Source organism: Boleophthalmus pectinirostris, unplaced genomic scaffold, assembly GCF_026225935.1.
Source record: "Boleophthalmus pectinirostris isolate CB_2022bp ecotype Guang Dong unplaced genomic scaffold, ASM2622593v1 HiC_scaffold_15, whole genome shotgun sequence".
In the NCBI taxonomy this organism is placed as follows: Eukaryota; Metazoa; Chordata; class Actinopteri; order Gobiiformes; family Gobiidae; genus Boleophthalmus; species Boleophthalmus pectinirostris.
The window spans coordinates 32,814,395-32,834,117 of NW_026571070.1; the positions used below are offsets into that span (position 1 = coordinate 32,814,395).

Sequence of the window (19,723 nt, forward strand, 5' to 3'; positions counted from 1 at the left end):
TACTACTACTACTACTACTACTACTACTACTACTACTACTACTACTACTACTACTACTGCCACTACCACTACCACTACTACTACTACTACTACTACTACTACTACTACTACTACTACTACTACTACTACTACTACTACTACTACTACTACTACTACTTACTACTACTACTACTACTACTACCTACTATATATATGTACTACAAACACTATTATTACAACAACAGCTACTACTACTACCACCACCACCACTACCACTACTACTATTATCACTACTATCACTACTACTATTGTACTACTACTAATAATTCAACAACAACAACAACAACTACTACTACTACTACTACTACTACTACTACTACTACTACTACTACTACTACTACTACTACTACTACTACTACTACTACTACTACTACTACTACTACTACTACTACTACTATACTTGAACTAAGACTAGAATCTCAATAAACTTCTATCCTCATCTCTGCCTACTTAAACCACTACTACTATGATACTCTTATGACACATACTAGTACTACTGCTACTACTACTACTACTACTACTGCTTACACTACCACATAAGATTATACATGCCTTATCCTTTCATCTTGAAGTAGGACTAGAATCTCAGTAAACTTCCATCCTCCTCTCTGAATACATAAACTTGTTCATATTTTTGGCTCTTTGGGGTGATCAGTGCTTCCTGTAATTTGCTCTAATTAGTGCCTAGGCGTGATGTGACGACGAGGAGTACTGCTCGCACTAATTGAGTGTGTAAATCAAAGCACATTAGGTAGAATTCATCTCAGAAGTCCATCCCCGTTTTATAGCATCATTTTCTTTACGGTGAATGTCGAGTCTGTCCTCGTATAACTCCGTACCGCGCTCATTTAGACCCCGGTGTTGATCAGAAGCCCCACTGAAAATATATGAGTTTTTTTTTTTGGACAACTTTATTAGCGTTTCATCCATCTATGTCGGAAATTAGCGGAGACGGAGAAGAAGGAAGCTATTATTACAGTGGGGGCCGCATATAGAAACGTGGGAGATTAATATGAGCGCGGATGGGGGCCAGATGAGCATGACGTCAAGGGCCCCCAACCCCGGTCTTAAAGTGGAGGCATCTACACAGGGTTCGTGTGCAGAGGAACAAGTTTTCTTCAATATAATGAGGTCCAGAAGACATCCTGAATAGGCTGAGTTCACGTTCTAGAATTTGTCCAAGTTATAATTTCATATGAAGAGTTGGGGTCTAGAAGATTCTGTGGGAGATTCATTGTTTTTTTTTCTGCTCTGTTACTGAGTTAGACTTTAATCTGAGTTTTATTTCAACTAAATCTGACCAGAAAGAGCTGACTGTGCTGGGACCACAACAGCAAGTCCTTCTCAAATAACATTACAGTCACCCTTGTCAAACTCCTAAACAGGACCATGAACGCTCGGACTGATCACAGACTCCTGTCTGTGCTCTTTAAATCCGTTTTGTCTTTTTTTTCTTAAGTTCTCAGACCTTCTTAAAACATATTTCGCAGTATTTGCTATTGTGTGCATTGTGTCACCAAGAGATTCGCAAATGTTAAATGTTCAGTATTTGGCTCCACGAACTTGTCATATTATTGTTATGCCTTAAAATCCTTTCAGCTGAAAACGATCACATATTTGAGGTTGAATAATGACTTTTATATTGGGGGGGAAGAAGAATCATTCCTGTTTATATGTTCTGGGAGACAATGAACTTTGTGCCAGTTTTAGTTTCATGTGGACAGGAACAGTAATTACAGAGATAATAACCATAAACAAGGTCAACCCATCTGCATCTGACATTCTACAACACACATCTTGGATCACATCTTTTTGAACAGAGGAGAAGATATACTATCACTTCCGGACTATAAGCAGTTACTATTTTCACACACTTTGAACCCTGCAGATAATTTATAGATGGATTATTGGTTTATGGATGCACGTGCAGCCTGAGGGCAGAAAGAGCCACTGTCTGTGTGGTTCACTTGAAGTTACAGCGTTAGTTGTTGTCAGCACTGAAACAGTTTATTACTATGTGATAAAATAAGTTCTGATGCTAAATGATCATTAGTGAGTGGGATATGTCTTAATGACCTGTATGTGTTAAATGCAGGTGTGTGTGTAAATGACGAGAAGAAATGTCTCAAACTTCAGTAGGCAGACATCCACTCAGACCTGATCCATACACCTATTCTGAAATCTGCAGAAATCCTACAAGACATTGACATGATACAGACAGAACAGAGACTCTTTCTGCAGGAGACATGTGCAGTAGAGCCATAGTCTGTGTCAGGTGAAGAACTTTGTCAAGTGACATAGTCTGGTCTGATAATCTTTCTATAGATTTTTACAGACTAAGGCCTCCAGGGGAGGGTACAAGAGTGTTACAGGCACTGTTCAGAAACAAAATATGTACTGGTATTTAATAATAAAAAAAAAATCTTTCTGTGTACAATTATTCTGTGTAAATATCTCAAGTTACAACATGGACACGACTTACTGACAAGTGTATATATGTATATATACACTATATATATATATATATATATATATATATATATATATATATATATATATATGTATATATACACTATATATATATATATGTACTTTTTTTTCTTTGAAAATACATGAGTAATTTCTTGAACCACTACTTTGTTCATCTACTTGAGTAATATTATTTTGAAGTAACAAGTGCAATCTTGGGCTACTCTTCCCATTTCTGTTAATGAATGAAACAGAAATTCAACTTGGAAAATGTAGCACTATACTGACTGACCACAGAGACATCGGTGGGTCAGTGTTTAGAGTTTATACCCACCAACCCAAAGGTCCAACCTCTGAGCAGTGAATACAGCGACACTTCACCCACCCTGCCTAATGAATGTGCTGTGATTAGTGGTGGCTGGAGAGATCAACTTGGCAACCTCGTGTAGCACTTTGAGAGGCTCGTCAAGCTTGTGAAATTCTACCGGGTTACAATAAAATGGTAAAAATAAAATTATAAATACACACATTTCCTGTGAATTATTTGTGCAAAGACGGAAAGAGCTCACAAAGAAAAGGAAAATGTCTCTCGTAACAAATGACTCCATTGTTTCACCTGTGTCCTACTTCTGCCCACACCTCCTCCTCCCCCCCATGCTCGAGGTAGACCCCAGCTCACGTCCTGCGGGAATATGATGATGCCTGCTGCTTGGCTCATGAGCACGAGGGCAGCGCGTGTGTGTGTGTATGTGTGTGTATGTGTGTTCATGTGTGACAGATACTTATGACATGGTAGAGCGTGCGTCACTGCTGCGTATGGCCGTGCGTTTTTTACCCTTGAGTGGTCTGAAGCAGAGTGTGTGAGGAGAGTACGTGAGCCGGTTCATTTGTACTGTTAAATGTGCCCTGTTCCACTCCATTAGCTCTGCACAGGAGGAGAAGCAGAGACAGATGTTTGCAGCGACGTAATACAAGAAATACACACAAACAAGATCATAATAATAAAAAAAAAGAATGGATTTATCATTAAAGACGGGGTATTATACTTCTGGAGGGCATTAACTGCTAAAATATGAAGTATTTAGATCACCATGTAACCTTTTATTGTTTTGAAGATTCTATATTTGCCAGCAAACAAGATATTAACATGTTTAATAAGCTTGCTCCTCATGCTAAGTCACTTCCCCTTCAGAGTGACTTCACAACACAATCAAACAAGAGCACATCACATCAGGTTTGTCAAGTTGCTGTACAGTTTTGTATCTTGTTTTTGTACACTTCTGGAGAATTGTAATGTGAGAGCCAAGGAAAGATTGCTAAATTACTCAAACATGCATGGATGGCATCTAAAATGTCTTCAGGCAAGTTTTTGATAAGATAAGATGATCCTTTATTGTCTCCCATGGAAGAAATTTGTCTTGGGACAGGGGATCACAGCTTTATCACAAAGACAGGACAACACAACAACAGAAGCATCACACAAACATCCACCACAGAACATAAATAAATAAGAGACCAAGTAAGACCATGAGTGATGCACCAACAGGACCTTTAAGTCACTCTGTACAGGCAAACCCTTCACAGTCTTGTAATCTATTAATATCCCTTGATCTATGTGATGAGGAAACAATGTTATAACATGGTAGAAAGCTCCAAAAAAAAAAAAAAAAAAAAAAATCCTCCTGCTTAGACTGCGGCCTCTGCGACCCGGCCCCGGATAAGCGGAAGAAAACGGAATATATATATATATATATATATATATATATATATATATATATATATATATATATATATATATATATATATATATATATATATATATATATATATATAACAATGTGGGATCTAGAATCACACCCCCAACCTGTGAGTCAGTGGATCTGACTGCTCAACCTTTTTTTTTTTTTTATGTCAAAAGCAAGATTCGAACCACCAACCTTCAGATCTGTGGACAAAAGTTATACTATTACCAGCTGAGCTGCACTGTCACTCCTTTTTCGCTCCTTTTTCGTCCCTTACATGTTGTTCTGTATTTTAGCTCAACAAATGACAGTACAGTATATTCCTCTCGACTGTTGTCAGGGATCACATTGGTCATAAACAGGGACACCTGGGGCATTTCTTACATAAAACTGGGACATATCAGTGGTTTTGTATATGTCAGTGGGGACTGGGGACACACGGCTCAAAACTGGGACTCTCCCATGTGAACAGGGACATCTGGTCATTCTACACACCTTATTCAGAGCCCACCTGCTTTTGTCTCTAAATGCTCCTAAATTGAGCTGTTTTGTGGTGGCACTTCCAGTTAAACAGGGATCCCATCATGTCAGTGGAGACTCTGGGAAATGTTTTGTGTCTTGATTGAGTGCAAGATTTAATACAGCACAAGGTTTAATAGAGTGCAATATCTTACTTGACTGAATTTTGTTGTCTTGGTGTCCCTGTCATCTTCATCTTGCACCAATACTACGTACTTATTAATTTACTCAGTTTTTCTTTAGTACTGTGTTGTAAGTGTCCCACGTTCATGACGGCACTGGAAGGTGATCTCATTGTACATGTGTATAGTGACAATAAAAGTCATTCTGTTCTATTCTATATGAAATAAAGTTGGTTCATTTGTGTAAAATGTTCATTTTTCACGTGCACCAATGAGTCACACTGCACCAACTCTCTGGGAGCTTTAAAACGCCTTTATAGTTCGTACTAAAGTTATTTACTGTCATGATCGGCGGCTCCATACAAGATAATACAACCTGAATAACTCCTGGAATAAGCTGGATACAATATGTAACTTTCCCAAGTGCTTAAAGCGTATGGTCACTTTTCAATGTTTGTTCTTTTTCAGCACTCAATTTATTCATTAATTTATTTTTGTTTGAGCAAGGTACATTAGAAAGCATATATAAACATACATGCACACACTGTAAACCCAGACACTGAACTAACTCATAAGTCTTTTAAACTCTCCAGTCATAATTTAAAAAAGAGCTCTGAAATGCAAATCATATGAGTTCTAAACATTCATACATGAATTTAGTTCCATCTGGGATAGAATTTATGAGTTTGCCGTTTGTGTCTGTCATAATATTTGAGTTAGCTATGATTACGTCATGACGTCATTGAACGTTCTGTCTGCTGGACGCATGGAGTTGGAAAATTCAAGATGGCTGGCTGAAGCGGAGAAGATTGTGGCGCAAAATTTGTTAAGTATCTACTTTAAATTGCATATTTTCTGTCAGGTTCTTGTTTCTTGATCAAAAATAGAAGTATAACTTTATTTGTTTGCCAGTGTTTAACGCAGCTAAGTTCGCCGTTTCTGAGAACCTGTGGTGCTAGCAAGTTGAAGTCCACGTGGTGCCGCGGACCGCCGCAGATCAGCAATCTGCTCCCCTGATAGTGAAAACTGTGGCAGCACTGCCCTCATTTGTTACCGTCTTTGGTAGGTAAAACTTTTTATGCAGTTCAGATTGTGTTTGTAACAATGCGGTCGGTGCGGCAACTTCACATTTGATGAGCGGACTCGGGTAGCCGCCCTCCCCACTTCTCAAAGCGGCTCTGGGACTGGGACGTGCGCGCACCCCGTGCAAAACTTTCCATGTCCCGGAGCACATCACTTCAGAGCGCCGTTGCAGGGGCTTTGAGCTGCGGGGAGAAACGGCAAGCCCACACCGGGCTCTGATCCAGAATCTGAGGTGAGTGGTGAAGTCTGCCACTCCTAGACAGGTGATGAGCTAACTTACGCGGTTCTGAATGTGTGCGGAGGACAGGCGGGTTCTGATACTGCGTGGTGGTTCTGATGAAATGTAATTTAGGTTAACGTGATAACAAAATAATTTAAAATGATAGTAATTTGTTGGTATGGGTGAAATTTAGCATGCCAACAAACCACAAGTATACGCATTTTTACTTATTACTTGTTTTATTTACTGATTCTTCCTATCCACGAATTCAATTAAATGTTAATTACACAGTACTGAATTTATTTTTAATTGTGATCATGTGTTTTGCAGGATAAAGAGGAAGTTTGAAGTTTGATTTTGTGGTAAAGTAGAATAATTGTATATATTCTTCCCCTTTTTATATAAATGGTCTTATTCTCTTCTCATTGGTAATGTTTTGCATATATGTATTGACCAGTTTCCATCAGTAAAAGAAATCTGAAGAATCTAAAATCTAAATCTAATCTTCTAAAATGTTTTTTTAATGAAAAGTTTGATTGCGTATTAATATACTAATACTGAATTATGCTTATGGTACTTTTACATCAGTGCTGCTTTGGTGCTTAAGAGTTAATAATACTGATTGCTTTTCAAGTAAATAATATAATATTACAGGAACCAAAATAAACCAAAAAAACAAAGGGAAGTATTGCATACATTAACACACATTTTTCTTTTCTTTTCTTGCAGCAACACATTGGATCAGACGTTCACTGTCCAACATCTGCTTTTCAGTTATATGGCTGAGGTAAGATTTAATTGATTTCTGCAGAGATCAGGGGGATTTTTAAAATTGAGCAGATGTATTTAGTTTCAGCTTCTCATTGGAAGAGGCATGCAGACAACATTTGCACTTAGACGGCAGGAGATTGTCACTGGAGATAAAACAATAAAGGATCTACTGGCTCAATGGCCCGCCCTTAACATGGAGTCACAGGTACACTTTAAAAACAAACGTTTTTTGGTATGTCCAATTAGAAAATATAACTACTTGTACCCATATTTTGTGTTTTCAGGTGTTTGCGGAGTTCCATCGCATCACCAATGTGAATCTCCGCAATACATTCTACGCAGAGCTTGATCGTCATACAAAATCACTAGTTGCACTGTACAGGCAGAAGGCTTCTCACACAGGAAAGATTCCAGAGGCCCTGCAGAGAATCCTCAGAGAATATGATATGCAGGTATTAATTATATTCTGTGGAAATGTGTTTACTATCTCAGATGTATGTAGTACAGTCCCTGACAAAAGTCTTGTCGCTTATCCATTTTGTAGAAACAAAAGCTTACAACTTGACTTTAAATTAATCGATTGGTTTTAGAAATGTCTCATATGAAAGCTAAAAACCCTCCCAAATTATGCTCAATATACTAAAAATTAATTTGCTTCACTGGAAGAAAGATTGATAATTTTAATGAACACAGAAAGGTCAGATTTTGGAAAGACAAAAGTCTTGTCGCCTTTGTCATATGATGCACCCAATCCTAGATTACAGCCTCACCTGTGATCTGTTACTGATCAATCAATTAGTGTTTGTGTATAAAAAAGAACCCCAGCACACCAGACCTTCACATCAACTGCAACTTGACCTCTGACAACATGACTAAGATCCACCCTGAGACCAAAGCATTAATTATCAAGAGGCTGAAGACCAGATCCACTGCTGAGGTGGTGACACCTTCAATGTGTCTCAGCGTCAAGTACAAAGAATAAGAAAAAGATCTGAAATGACTGGAGATGTTTTTGACAAGCCCAGGTCCAGCAGACCCCGCAAGACAACTGCTCGGGAGGACCGTTTTGTTGATTCGAAAATCCAAGGCCAGCCCCTTTTCCACTGCAGCAGACTCCACCAGGCCTGGTCACCTCAAGTCCCTGTGTCAACCACAACAGTTTGTAGAATTCTGTCTCGAAATGGCCTCCATGGTCAATCAGTGCACAGAAACCAGCACTGAACAAAAGGCAATTAAAAAACCGTGTGGCATTTGCCAAGGCCCACAGCCTGTTAAAGGATGGACACTGGAAAAATGGCAGAAGGTGGATTTCTCAGATGAATCCTCGGTTGAATTCCATCACAGCCACCGCAAATATTGCAGGAGACCTACTGGAGCCACATGGATCCAAGATTCACCCAGAAAACAGTAAAGTTTGGTGGCGGAAAAATCATGGCCTGGGGTTACATCCATTATGGGGGTGTGGGAGACATTTGCAGGGTGGAAGGCAAATATCAATAGCTTAAAATATCAAGACATATTAGCTCCTCTTACATTCCCAACCATAAAAGGGTCAAATTTTGCAGCAGGATAGTGCTCCATCGCATATTTCTATCTCTACATCAAAGTTTCTCAAGGTGAAGAAGATCAAGGTGCTCCAGGACTGGCCAGCCCAGTCACCAGACATGAACATCATTGAGCATGTCTGGGGTAGAATGAAAGAGGAAGCATGGAAGGCAAAACCAAAGAATCTTGATGAACTCTGGGAGGCATGTAAGACGCTTTCTTTGCTATTCCTGATGACTTCATCAACAAATTGTATGAATCATTGTCAAACTGCATGGATGTAGTCCTTCAAGCTCATGGAGTCATACAAGATATTAAATATGGATCTCACAGCACCACTACTTCATTCACTGACGTTATGCAACATATTTTTGTATTTGAAGTAAATTATTTTTCAATTTTCTGTAGGCGACAAAACTTTTGTCTTGCCAAAATCTGACCTTTCTGTGTTCATTAAATGATCAATCTTTTTTCAGTGAAGCTAATTTATTTTAGTATATTGAGCATAATTTGGGAGGGTTTTAGCTTTCATATGAGACATTTCTAAAACCAATCGATTAATTTAAAGTCAGGTTATAAGCTTTTGTTTCTACAAAATGGATAAGCAACAGGACTTTTGTCAGGGACTGTATTTTAAAAGTAATTTTTTTTTTTTTTTTTTCAATAGGAGGAACAGGATATAAATTTGAGGCGCACACTGTCACTTCGTGCGCTTTCAGTCTACTTGAGAGAGGATGACACAGACTTTTATAAAGCTGTAATGTAAGTAATCTCAATATTAGAAAACTATGATTGACTGCTATTTGGTTATACTGTCATTTAATTATTATATTAAGTTTACTTTCTCTGTGATTGATCATTGTGAGCACTCTCATACTGATTGTAACACTTGTATTTTGCAGCAAGATGGTCAATCAGATGTGTCGGACTGCCCACTTGGTCTACTATCGTCATCTCCAAACCTGTTCATACCAGGAAATCTCTCAATTGTCATTGAAGGAAACGTCGTGTTTAGTCAGCTGTCGACTGTGCCAGAGGCATTTCTGCTGCTGTTTGGACTCATCTATGTCTTTAATATTGAGTATCCAAAAAAAACCTTGTGAACACTTTTAACCTTCATCCAGAATATTCTAGTATGTCTTGATGACAATTCTGTGATGAAACCATGCCTTCGCGCACTGAAAAATGAGCTCTTTAGAGATGTGTTCCCGATTTAAAAACATTCAAAGAGCAGTCACCTTAGTTTGATGCCACATTTTATTAAGTATGCTATATTTGCTAAAGAGAGATTTTTGTTTTTATGTTCCCTTTATTGTACAGACCTTAAGCACTTTAGCAATGCTGGGCCTAAATGAATGTTTGAAGTTTCAGAAGTATAACTGTGAAAATAGAAAACTATTGGAGATGATTATATTTGCCACTAAACTAGTGTAAAATGCAGGCACTTGTCTTGAAGACTTGAAGTTCTAAAATGTTTTTTTTTATTTAGAGTGAAGTTCCAAGTTTAACTCCTCAATTAATGTTGATTGTTTTAGCTTAATTCTCAAAAACTATTTTCTAAAGATTGAGGGTCATGGATATTGTTGCACTTTATTTTCCATGCACATGGCTTAATAACCATAATTGAATGTCAAAATCTCTGCAATACTGAAGACACTTAATGTGTATTAAAAACTATTTGTAATGTTAAGGACAGTTTTAAATAAATGTCCAAATTTTCAACCATGGATTGTTTGTCAACAGAAAAATTAATTTACATAATTATTTTATTTAAGTCTCATGAAACTATACAATTTTAGTTGAACAAAATTAATATATTGCATACAATAATTATAAACATTAAGTTATTTAAACGTAAAAAAACAAAACTCTAATCTTTTGAGTTTACTAAAAATTTAACTTTTACATTCAATTAAACTTAAAGATTTTTAAACATTAACTCAAACTTTATTGGGTAATAAGTTACGACATAATTTTTGAGTTGACTCAACTTATCCGGGTTTACAGTGCAGGTATATTTTTCTTTGTGGTTGTACAAACTAATAATAATGATAAAGGAGGCAAAATAACTCTTAGCCACACCTGAATAAGCTGGACACAATTTGTAACTTTCACAAGGACTTCCCAAGTGCGTAAGTTGTATGGTCATTTTTCAGTGTTTGGAAACTAATCAACACATGAGACTTCACCAACAGTTGTGCACTACTGGTTAAAAGAGAGAAACATACACACCGAGCGTTTATGAGACTGATGAATATAGAACACAATTAACAGCTAGAGACACAGCTGATGGAGGTGCTAACCAGTGCTAATGACACTGTGAAGGACTACGGGGGATGGAGCATTGAGTGTGTATACATGCACATCAGTATCCCGGTTATTAGCCATATCCCGGTTATGTCGGGATACTGCGTGTACATGTGCCCTGAGAAACTGGAAAACTCATATCCCTGTGACATGATCCCGGTTTCTTGACATAATCTTACAAATGCGCAAGAGAAAAAAAATTACTTAAATCAATTTAATAAACCAGGAAAAATACAATCCATGAGCTCCTTTAGCGTCGGAAGCTCTGGAGGTTTAACCAGCGGTGAGGAGCTGTGAGATCTCCCACAATCCACTGCACACATCAAACCCAACAGATTCTTCATGAAAATCTTCTGCATAAATAAACTCAACTTTACAACATCTAAACTATAACCACTATAGATCCACATCAGCCCGTTTGATCAGATAATTCAGCTTTGCTCATATTTGTTTACGTTTTACAGAAACAAAACTTAAGACCACATGGCTCATTTACATAAACTGTTAGAGCTGATAAAATCAGCTCGCTCCTTGTGCTGCTGATGTGGTTCACTTTATTTATGTTGGTCATTTTATTTATGTCATCACTTTATTTATGTTGGTCACTTTATTTATGTTGGTCATTTTATTTATGTTGGTCACTTTATTTATGTCGTCACTTTATTTATGTTGGTCATTTTATTTATGTTGGTCACTTTATTTATGTGGTCACTTTATTTATGTTGGTCACTTTATTTATGTCGTCACTTTATTTATGTCGTTACTGTTGTGGTGAAAAGGCTGGAAAGTGTCTTTTGGATGCATGTACACTCAACTTTACGTTGCAGTAACCAGGATACTGTGTATACATGCCACAAGTATCCCGGTTACTATTGGAATAAACCAGCTACAGTATCCCGATTTCTAATAACCGGGATACTGCCATAACCAGGATACTGAAACCGGGTTACTGCGTAAACATGCACCATGAAGAAACCAGGATACTAATAAAACCCAATCATAAGCGGTATACTGATGTGCATGTATACACACTCATTGTTTGTTTTACCTTAGACAGATCAACTTAAAGGAACAGTAAGATCTGTGTTTTAAATTCCATCCACAGTTGTACACGCTGTCACTGGGAATGATCAGGGCGTGTGGTGTGAGTTCGCTTGGGTTAAATCCAGAGGAAAGCGCAGACATCCCAAATGTGCAAAGCTCTTCCCCTCAGCACGAGCACTACACTTCCTTTAAATTAAAAAAAGCTCCGGTCTTGACTTCTAATCACGCTGGCAAAGCCTCGAGTGGCACAAATAAAACAAGCCGGTCCCCGACCTTCAGTTCAGGTGAGGTTATGGGGTAAACTTAGAGTCTCCTGATGGTTCTTTTTCAGCGCTGGCCCATTTCAGATCAGCCCAGATTTAAACCACTCACACACACACACACACACACACACACACACAAACACAGTCCACCATCACAACCATCTGCTACTGCAAACACCAAACAGCTCAGTACAGTCTTTCATACAGTATTCAGACCGTATCAGAACTCCAGTCGTCTTAGCCTGATTACAAATGCAACTTTTAGTAACTTTTAGTCTTGCCAAAGTACAAATATACAGTATATGCAGCTCTTGAGTGTAAAATACGGCCACTGTGTGTCATCTGCATCTAATTTGTTAAGTGCATTATTGTCTGATAATCAGGAAGTGCACTGTTATCATGCTATAAACTCATTTTGACACAGTGAAAATCAGGTACAGCACCTTTAACATATAGTTCAACAGAGAAGTGAAATAAAGTACTTTCAGTGATCATTTTAGGTGAGAATTTTTGTGCCTGTAAAATGATCATATAAAATGTAATAGTTACTAAGAGGAGCTTCAATACTTGAGTACTTTAAACTACTTTGCTGTGTGAGTTTTATCCTTTGGTGTCACTGTGCCTTCGTCTGGGCTCCGAGTGACCTGACCCGAAATGTGACGCTCCGAGGACGGGGGGAGAGAGAGAGGGAGGGAGGGAAGGAGGGAGGGAGGAAGGGAGGAAGGAGAGATGGAGGTCAGAGGTCAGCCCAGGCAGCACAAGTGCATCGTGGGTAAACGTTGGCATGATTCACGTGGACAGGCCCCAAAGAAACATGACACATCAGAAACAACTACGGTCAGCACTAAAATGAAGAAAAAGTACAAAAAATATTAGGAATATCCTCCAAAATACACACCAAGAATGCACTTTTAATTAGGGGTGTCAAATTATCGTGTTAATTGTGATTAATTAATTACAGTCATATTTAGTGTGTTATGTTTTTTAATCGTGTTAATCTCATTTTTAATCTCTAACTTTACTGTTTCTGTTTGTGAGTTGCTTTATTATAAAATCTGTTTTTATGTGTTGTTGGGACACAGTCTCGCACTGTGCAGTCCTGCTCCGCTCACTTCTGCAAAGAACTGTAATTTTCATTCCCGTTCCCGCCGCATCTGCGATAAACCTGCACACGTCTGATCTCTGAAAACATTGCGACACAAACATAGAACAGACTCACCTTCAGCATCAACATCTTCTGTCACAAAAACAACATCTATATTCCACTGAGTCGTGTCTTTTAGTGGAAGCTGAAGCGCATCAGTGCACAAGAGCGTTTTTTTTTTTTTTTCACTTAATTTATGCAAATGAGCCATGTGGTTTTAAGTTTTGTTTCTGTGAGACTTGTGCAAATCTGCATTAAACACATGATAATGTCAAACAGCTGATGTGGATCTAGAGTGGTGATGTTTATATGTTGTAAAGTTGAGTTTATTTATGCAGATTAGTAACAGTAATAATAACTATGATACTTATATAAAAACGTTAGTATGAAAATAATGTAATCATGAATTCAAATGAAAATACCTCAAGTTGAAGCTTTTCTCAGCAATTTTTAGGTGAGATTAAAAAGAGATGAATTGGATTAATTAATTACAGATCATAATTAATTAATCTCTCAATTTTTTTTATTGCTTGACAGCACTACTTTAAATTAATACAAAGTGTTAAGTAATTACTAACTAACACTGGAGTGCACTCACATGGACTGTTTTGTTTTGGCTCTCTGTACATTTGTGGAGGGGAAGATGTCTGCGCTTTTGTCTGAACTGGATTTGACAGAAGTTTGAGTCATCATCTCGCTCTGCTTTAGTGACGCTGTACATTTGAAAAGTCTGAGTTCTGGCTCAGAATCCTCAAAGAACAGCTCTGTTTATCACACTGTACCAGTGCTTCAGAAGAAAAGCAACTGTATACATATTTTCTGCTGATAAATCTATTCTTAGTCTGCTTCATAAAAGCACACATGTCATGGCACACCACACACGGATGTGTGGATGAAGCGCTGCAGTGGTGTGAGGAACACAGCTTCATCTTCAACGTGGAACAGACAAAAGAAGATTTCTGAGCCCAGATCTGTGACCAGCACAGCTCTGTTCACATCAGGGGGAGAGACACAGAGCAGGTGACAGGCAATAGTCTTTATATACAGTCAGTGTTGGGAAGGTGACTTTTAAAATGTAATCCCCTACAGATTACAGATTACATACACCAAAATGTAGCTTGTAACATAATCCATTAAATTACTTTAGGTGAGTAACGTAATCTGAATACTGTCGATTACTTGATATTGTCATGTTTTTTGTTTTTTTTTAAACTACATGAATGTACCAACCACATCCTGAAAATTCATGTTTGTTTTCTTCAAATTGTCTGTTGAGCCCAAGTCTCCATGAACAGACTTTTGTTTACTGTAGAGAAGCAAAGACAAGGATCTTAACATAAGATGTTTTGTCTGTAAAAGAAAATAAAAAAGCCCAGACTTTACTTAATCAAATTAAAAATATTATTGATAGAGAAATTATTTTTATAGGAGATCACTGCTGCCTGAAATTCTGTCCACCCTAATGTTAGGGTCATATTGTTTATAAAAAAATAATAAATCACTGTCAGTACAAAGATAAAGGTGCCAGCCCAGTAAAAATCTGTAATATTTTATGTTTTTTTACTCAAAATGATACAGAATCAGATTTTTAACAACAAAGATTATTAATGACCTCGTCCATTGTGTGACTGATGCCACCAATGTTAACAAGACGTTTACGTAACTCTTTTGAGTGGGTTTCCGGTAATGAATGGAATTACAGAAATTAGTAAAAAAAAAAAAAAGTGATTAGCCCAAAATGTGACAACAGGAAAAATACCGGCATGTAATCCATTTATTACCACTCACTGAAACAGTAACTGTAACTGAATACAGTTACTCATAATTTGTACTCTGATTACGTAACTCTGGTGTAATCTGTTACTCCCCAACACTGTATACGGTTTATATATAGAGTCTATGCCTGTAAGTACAGGTGTGTAGAAGAGTCTGCTCAAGAATCTGTCTGTGTGCCTACATCGTTCACAATGCCTGAGTTACATGGAGTGGATCCAAATGTCATGCTCATGTTTACAGAGCATGTGTTTAATCCATGTTATTCTCTGCTCTGTCCTCTTGGTTTGGAAACCTGTCACTCAGACTTAAATCACACATTTTTACCTCGACCAAAAAAGCAACTACAATAATTATGTATTGATCTACTAATATTGGTATTGACTGAAAACTGGGCAGAAAGCGTCCACTGATCCAGCTCCCCCTCCTCAAAGTCTGAGCTCATGCGTCAGGGAGACAGTCACAGCCTCCAAGTGAAAATGAACACACTCAAATATTCTTCTGTACCATTAACAACCATCTGCTAAACTCAGAACAGGCAACGATAAAAGTGAAATGACAGTGCAGCCCCTCTTACACACCGGCTCTATAGGCGAGTTTCATTGTTGACAAAAGCGTGCGTTGCATGCTGGGAATTATTTTGGTCGGAGACAATAAACACTAATTCGATATGACGGATGGAGCGAGAAAGCAGGTAAAGGGTATTGATCCTGGTTATTTATCCACTCTAACAGCAGAGGACCCAAGACCATTTGACCAGAAACTGGTCATAAGCATCGATGGAGCCAAATCACCCTTTTCAACCCCGACAGAGGTGGACCAAACCAAATTTCTGGTCAGAATCGCCAACTACCTGGACAAATATTCACTTTGGTGATATCCACAATGACTTGGTGGAAACTCCTGGGCCATTCACAGCAGAAAAGATGAAAACCTCCAAGAGTCTCGATGTGTTGTTGAACTTGTTGGAGTCCACGGTTTGTTAGGATCTTCTACGTTTGCTCTGCGGATGTTTGAAAGTCGTTTAATTCACCGTTAGTGGTTCTTTTCACTCAGAATACGAAAAAGACATTTTCCTTCTTCCGTGCTTCTATTTGTGCGTCCGATAATGCAGCAGGAATTTACCATTATCGGGGATAAATATGCGAGGTTACGCACTGTGTTTGACCGCTATCCTGTTTCTTGCCTCCGACCAAAATATTTCCCAGCATGCAACACGGGCTTTTAATAACAATGACGTCAGCTGAAACTCGCCTATAGGAAATGTGCAATCAAAACTGCACATACACACTTACACACACGTATAGATGCATATTGCTCGTGTTTTGTCGTGGAGAAGCTGCAGAAGGAGGCTCTCTGTATTTGTGGAGGGGAAGCTGTCTGTGCTTTTGTCCCTGCTGATGTGACAGGAGTGTGATGGATCTTCTGGCTCTGCCGTGGTGACACTGTACATATTGGAGATGGGCTTTAGTTCCTGTTCTAATCCTCACAAAGCTTTAACCCAAAAAAAATATATATACATACATATGCTGCCACAGATCGTATAAGACCAGGACGATGAGAGTGCAACACGTCTCCATAAACAGTAGAGTAGTCAACAAAAAACAACAACTCAAGTGACAGTGACATTACTTCAAAATAATATTACTCAAGTAGAAGTACATATCCAATAAGTTTATGAAGTAAGAATAAAAATATTTTGGGAAAATTACTACTCAAGAGTAACTTAAAGAGTAACTGTCAGCATAATATATAATATAATATAATTTTAAGGTAATAATCTGAAGGTCAAAAGATAAAATACTGCACAAAATCTGGTGTTTTCAAAGGACAGAAACAAAAATGAGACAAATTAAGTCAGATCTGAAGGAGCTGCAAGAAACACAAATGTTCAAATCATTTCATTTTGTCACATTAAGATTTTGTCACTTTAGACTCACTCACAGTGGAAAGAGAAAGCACAACTTTTACTCAAGTAACAGTACTGATACTTCAGTAGTAGGAGTAAAAGTATGCTGCTAGAAAATGAATCTGAGTAAAACTTCTCTAAAAGTTACTTGAGTAAATGTAACTGAGTACATATTACATAAAGTGTTCTGACTCCACCAAGTCCTCCGCAGACACCAGCTAAACTGAAAATAGTGCAGAGTTAGAGTGTGAGTGACCCCTGTGTGACCCCGGCACAGAGGGGACAGTCTGGTCTACAGATCCAACATGACACAATCCACTGTCCAAGCCCCACAGGAACATGTAACCTTAACCTCCTCTTGAACCGGGACATCCCACTGCTCCCCCTTACCCCTCACAAATGAAACTTGACTCCAGGCTAAAGTGGTGTTGTGTTTGTTCACAGGTGGTGGCCCCGGGCGTGTTCCTGCGTGAGCTCTGCACTGGACTCATTATGTGAATGAAAACGAGAGACGCACAACTATACTCACATTTTTACAATGTTTGTGTTTTAGGACTGATTTGAAGATTTTACTGATCATTTTTAAATCTCGTTTAGGTCAAGTGACATTTCAGAATTTTTCACCCCGTACGAGCCTCCTGCTGCTGCACATCCTCCGGCAGGTCCCTGTGGTCCAGACTCCAGATGATGGAGCCTTTTCAGTCCAGGGAAATAAAACGACCTGCCTGAGGAGATGAGGCTCACACCATCAGTATCATCTTTCAAATCACTTCTTAAAACCCATTTTTATCGGTCTTAGCTTGATTTTATTTCTCATAAAAAAAAATAAAAAATCTATTTCTATTATAATTAATTGGACTGTTTGCATCATTATTTGTTTTTGGATGCTTGCTGTTTGTTATTTTATACTATTGTATAAAATGTATTCAATTAACTTGTATTGTTCATTGCTGCTTGAAGAGCACTTTGTAAACCTTGTTTGTGCTTTATAAATAAAGATGTATTATTAAATAAAAGTACTGTTACTACAAATGTGTACACCTTAAGAAGTAAAAGTATGTATCAAGTAAGAGTAATATGTAAAATGAGTTGTGTTAAAGAGTTTGTGAGAGCTACAGACGAGTTTGACAGATTTAAAACCTCTGTCCTTCTTCCACAGTGTAGAATCTGAGGGAACAGTGCAGTAATAACAGTGGCACTTTTTAAAAAATTATTATTTTAACAAGAAAAATCCTATGTGTACAAGCAGTATTTTAGTTGTGCTGTAGGATTTAAATGTAGTTATATAATAAAATCTCACTTTATGATGCTATGTTTGTTCTTGTTTGAAGTAAAGTTGTAAACATTTGTAAATGAATACACTGTTTTTAAGCTTCTACACGGGGGTCATAATGGGGTCAACTAAATCACATGTAATTTTATAGAACCAGAGAGAGGCCAGTGTGAAGTTCCATTCTCTTTGACATGCACTTGACACATACATAAATATAGTAAATATAGAGCCACAAATGCTCAGGTTTGTCCTGCCTAACATACAGCACATGATAAATGATTCATGACATTATATTACCATGGCACCTCCTCTCTCCTTCTGTAGTGAAAGTAAAACACTGTGGAGTGTTTGAACATGTCTCCTCAGCACCTCAGGTTCAGTCCAGTGGAACTAACAGTCTGTGGACCTGCCTGGTTCTCCTTTAAAGTTTTTTCTAAGTATGACCTGGTTTGGTAAATAGTACCTGTGGTCAAGATGTATCATAGTTTTACATCAGTTAAGTAATAGTTTGTGGGGAAAAAGTACAAAAATACAAGAAGTAGCTCTGGGTTGTAGAGCAATATCCCTCTGCCTGCATCATCAACACAGAAAACTCCATCTAAAACCGACAATTTACGCACAAGGAAGGATTTATTCTGTAAGTTTAAACCTTCAGATTTTGCCATTTGATCCTCACATGAGTTTCTCTCTTGTGTTGCCAGTTTCAAAGCAAAAATCCAGTTGGTTTAAACCTAAAATGTCTCTCTCTGCTCTGAACAGACACCCCTAAACCCCAGTGCAGTCTCTGCAACTCAGGGAGGGACTTCTGGAGGTTCTGAGCTTTGAGATGAAGTATGGTCTGTCCAAATACTGAGAATGAGACAAACTTGTATTCTATATGAGGGCTAGAGCATTTTAAGGGGAGCCATTTATCAAGACAGAGCATGCACTGACTGGTTTATACTGGAATATTATCTCACTTATACCAAGATTTTTTCCCCCCAGATAGTTATTTTTAGGAACCTGAACTTTAGGATCCACAGATCATAATAACAATAAGCCTACAAAACCACAGTTCAGTTTATTTATGTATCATGTCTTTGTACAATTACCATAACTATCTGTCTAATTCTGGTTGTTTTGGGTTTTTTGTGTAGTCCTTGTGTATTTCCAGATCTCAAACTCGGCTTAACACAAACCGGACTTACGTAGGTGGAGGATTTTTACCAATTATGCAGCTGCTCCTTCACATTGGTCAGGAGAATGTTATTAATTTTCATGTCTGTATGGAGGATACCAAGACCTTTCAGACCTTCAAAAGTCATCAGCAGCTGTTTTGCGAGTGGTTGGATGTCGCTTGGTGCAAGAGGTTCCCATTCTCGGCTTTGGATCAGGTTCATCTCCAGCATTTCAAATACCAGACAGGTGAGGCCTCGATGTTCGAACCTGCAGTAGAATTTCACCAGGTTGTTGGTGTGGGAGTCCAGGACGCGGAGAGCTTCCAGCATGGACACCTCTTTG

General features: G+C 38.2%; 1 protein-coding gene and 1 long non-coding RNA gene across 2 annotated transcripts in view; one reads left to right on the forward strand and one right to left on the reverse strand.

Annotated features, from left to right (window-relative positions):
- kcnh2b (potassium voltage-gated channel, subfamily H (eag-related), member 2b) overlaps positions 1-19,723 on the reverse strand; it is a 620,615-nt gene that overhangs the window by 174,642 nt on the left and 426,250 nt on the right.
- Positions 5,860-9,264, forward strand: LOC129408101 (uncharacterized). Its single transcript, XR_008631815.1, has 6 exons — positions 5,860-5,953; positions 6,525-6,556; positions 6,924-6,981; positions 7,035-7,170; positions 7,250-7,417; positions 9,178-9,264. It is a non-coding gene; the product is annotated as an uncharacterized LOC129408101 (long non-coding RNA).